This window comes from Mangifera indica, chromosome 5 (assembly GCF_011075055.1).
Source record: "Mangifera indica cultivar Alphonso chromosome 5, CATAS_Mindica_2.1, whole genome shotgun sequence".
NCBI classification, from domain to species: domain Eukaryota; kingdom Viridiplantae; phylum Streptophyta; class Magnoliopsida; order Sapindales; family Anacardiaceae; genus Mangifera; species Mangifera indica.
Window position 1 is genome coordinate 10,729,590 of NC_058141.1, and position 4,617 is coordinate 10,734,206.

Consider the following 4,617-nt stretch of genomic DNA (forward strand, 5'->3'; position numbering starts at 1 on the left):
AATACGGAGGCTGTTGTTCCACCAACCTTTCATCAGAATCTGATTGGCTACTTCTGGGTATAGAATGTTAAGGATCAAGCTAATGGGTATTTTTGACAATACCAGACTCGTTTAGTTCTCGAGGGTTTTCATCAACTGTATGGCATGGATTTTGGAGGCACTTTTAATGTTATTGTCAAGTTAACTACTATTTATACCATCCTTACTCTTTTCAATATGCATGATTTAATGTTATTTTAAGTTGATGTCAAGAATATTTTTTTTCAAAATTATTTGATTAAAAAAAATATTCTTAGAGCAATCTTTTAGTTTTATTGACCTGAACCGGTTATTCAATGATTGATTGTAATCATTTTTGTTTAATTATAGGTTTATGAATGGTCAATCTAACCCCTCAATATTCACAATCACACATTCACTTTTATTATAATTCCGTTTGTTTATGTGTATGATATCGTTGTTATTGAATTTGATATGATTATTATTGTTAATTGTGTATTTATTTTGCACTCCGTCTTGACTTGTGAGGACTTGGTTTCACTCGGCATTTTCCTTAGCATGAAAGTGTTTAGATAATTTACCATATTGTATTTATCTCAATGTCACGACTCGCTACATGATTAAATTACTGCAACACTTCCAACTTGACTCTTATCAATATCATTTGTTGTGTCTTTAATTGTTGCTACAATTGTGGAGGAATATTAAGTAATTATTTGATAATATTTATATTCTTTATTAAGATATAATCAGTGCTTTTTTTTTTTGTGAGGATTACGAAGAGATCCAAAACCCAGATCTTTTCGTCAACGATGAAGCCTCTTCATCAATGTAGAGGCTTCGTTGTCAAACTTTCCAGATCATTGGGGAAAGTGATCAGAGAAAAAGAAAAAAATTCTAAGGTTTTATAAGAGAATATGTAACTTTTTGAAGTTAAAAAACTTTAAGATGGGTAAAATGTTAGTTTTTAAAACTTATGAGAGAAAAATATAATAAGTTTTATATTTTTTAAATATTATTAGTGAAATAATGATTTAATACTACTTCTAACAGAAAATTTTAACTCTAATTAGTTAATAGATGAAATTTCAGATTTTTTAAATCTTATGATTTTGAGATCACACCTAAACTTAGGTGGGAAAAACTTTTGGCCAATATTATATTCTCAAGTGTGAATGAATAATTAATTGGCAGCACAAAATTTCAGTTTAGTGGCTCTAAGCTGCTAAGTGGCTGGTGAGACTGGGAGTGGATTCAAAGTGAATTTACTTGAAGTTAATATGAGTTTTGTTTGAACAAACCTAAACCTGGGAATGATATATACAAATATGAATTTAAATTAGAGCTAAAATATATTTAAAAACTGATTATGAATCGAAGTTTAATATATACGAATGAGCTAAAATATATTAAAATAAATTTTTTAAACAACACTACACAAGTCACAAGTGAATTAAATTCGAATGACCAAGTTCAACTAGCTAGACAGAGTTCGATTTGTCTATATAAATCCGAATCAAACACAAACTCCTAATCAATGAAGCAAACTGAATACAAACTCTAGAGCAATGAAGCAAACCGAACATGAATAAATCACTCTCCAAACTCGACAAACTTAACTAACCCCCCTAAAAATTAGCTTCACCCCATTTGACTTGAACCCAACCCTCTCCTGGACATAGTTGGTCAAAGAGTAATTCATCACATTGAAGGATGCCATCATAATAGTAGTTCAGAATTTTCCACATTCCCCACCCCAAAGTTCTTAATGTCTCCCTGAGTAAATGTAACATATACAAAGGAGGTTGGATTCTTTCCATTTATCATTTAAAGCAAATTTTGTAACTCCTGTCAGATATTCAGCAAAACAAGGAGCCAAGTTAATGATTGGACCCAATTGCGCAGCTACTTTAATCACAATCGCCCATCCCAAAACTGGAAATGACAACCTAAAGTCCTTTAATTGAACTGAAACATTTTTTTCATATATGAACAACTTACGTCCCCTTTTCTCTCAAGCACTGGCTGTGGGCTGATAAGATTACAATGTGAAATGAGGGATTCACGTATTGAAAGATGGACGATGTTGTTTCTGAAGCAGCACTAGCAGAGGCATAGAATTTATAAGCCATTTACGAATCACGGTTTTGAAGAACAAGCATCCATTGATAAACTCCTTACTGCTACCTTGATTGCACCAATGGCGCTAAGCTGCCTCATTTCTGGGCTCAGCCCGTGTCGGTCTGCCTTCTCACACCCTTCTTCTGTTTGAACACTGGCAAAGTATACTACCTGAACAGTCATAACCACAGTAAGGGCCGAATTTTCCATCTGTACAAATTTATAAAGGGGAATACAGTAAACTTGCAAAAAAAGGAAAAAACACCCGATTCATGTATAATCCAGGAATGTTTATGCGCACATCAAGGTCCATATTTAATCAGAAATGCAACAAGCAGCACAGAAATCATCTATCATTTGCCATGTTCACGAGTGGCTGAGGTCTCTATAATTTTCTACTTCTACTACCTGGACAGCCAACATGATTCATTTCTCCTAGTCAGTTATTACTAAAAACTGATAGCTTTACATCTAAAGTTTACACCAACGTTAGTAAAATTAAATATTCAACGTCCACTTTTATCAGCAGGTCCATGCAAGAACACACTTTCTGGAGGGAATCAAGTAAGTTAGCAAATATTTTATAATGGAAAAGCAGAAAATATGAAAGAGGAAAGTCAAAGGCAGGGCTATACTTATTAATATTCATCAAAAGCAGAAACACACCTAAATGTACTACCGTCATTGATTTAAGATGAGGCAACTGAATGAACACCAAAAACAGTAATTGAAAATTAGGGATCAGTTTGCCCCTTGGTATATATACCAAATTAACAGGACCACAGTCCTCCCATGGCATATACAGTCAATTACAGAGAGGCAATCACCTGAATTGTACTCCATGGGCTGGCTAGCAGACCTACAGACCAGAGCGTCATGTAATACTGCAATGTATCATTAAGGCCCATAAGGTGGTAATATCAAGGAAAGCACACGGTTCTATCGCTTCTAACCAACCAATGTATTGTGTAATAATTCTTAGAAACATTGCTAAAATCAAAGAATCAAATGGACTTCGCAAGAGAAACTAAACTGAAGTGAAGGAAAAGAACGTTTAACCATACAAATCCATTCACAACTTCAGTTTGAGAAGTGCTACACTTGCCTAGTAACCTGATGGAAGTGTTTAATAATTCTCAGCAGTTTCAATGATGACAACAATTGCTCATTAAATATATCATAAACATGAATGCTACAGGATCCTTCACTAGAAATGTTAGAAGCAATGTATTTTGGAACATGACAAAGTTGAAAGTTCTATGTGCACAGAAGCTTAAAGAGTTTGCTATAAAAACAATTGGTGGGTAGCGAAGGTTGAAACCAAAAGCAGGAGTGCATTGATGACGTGATGCATCAACCAGACAGCAGACAGACAGTGAAAGAGATGGAGTGAAGGTACTTGCTAGATTAGGGAAAAAGAAAACAAGCATAGCTATGAACTGGAAACATATGGTATTCAAATTGGCTCAAATAGCTTGATAATAATTATGCTCCAGCTGCAGTAACGGGGAGTGTTGGAAAGATCCATCTCCTTTGTTACCACCTGCATGAGTAACATGTGATACAGGGATGGTAACAGGGAAAGGTAAGGAGGGGATCTTAATCCTAATCTCTATCCCCGTTCTCGTTATAGGGATAAAATTGATTATCCGTCCCCTCCTCGCAAAGAAAAATCCACTCCTCATTCTCTTTCCATCCCCGTGAAGAAAAATCCTCTTTTTATACCCACAAAGAAAAATCTTTTTTTTATACCCTCTAAACATAATATAAATATATTAAATAATAAAATTAAATAAAATTAAAAATCAGCCTACTATTTTAAATATCACAAATATAATATATTAACCACTTTAATATGCACAACAAAAACCTAAATAAATTTGAAAAACATAAATAATCTAAAACTATAAAAATATGTTAGTATTTTAAGTAAGTATATTAATATAAAGGGACAAGGACAGGGGCAGGAAGGGGACACATGTATCTCTATCCTCAATTGCAAAGATTTTTTTCATCTTTTTCTTCATCCTAATCCCTTTTTCCGTCTCCATCAGGGAATTGTCTTTCTGTTAAGGTTGAGAAGGATAGGAGTCCCTAAAATTTGATCAATATTGTTATCTCTAATGCGATAACAATTGAATAATGCATGAAAATAATATGGTCCATACAAAAGAAAAAAATCATTGATGGATCTGGAGTCTAACATCCTTGAGGCCTTGTTATAAATGAAAGACCCAATCATCATTTGGTTTAAATTGGAAAGAGCTAGCTCATGTCAAATAATAAAGATATAAGCAATTGTATATCTATAAATATAAATATATTATATAGTTGAATATTATTTTATTTTTAATTTAAAATTATTTAATTATATAATGATATATATAAATATGTATATATTTATATATTTAAAATTGGTATACATAGTTTTTATAGATAAAATTATGTGTACAATTATATATACAAATAATAATATATCATTATATAATTATATAT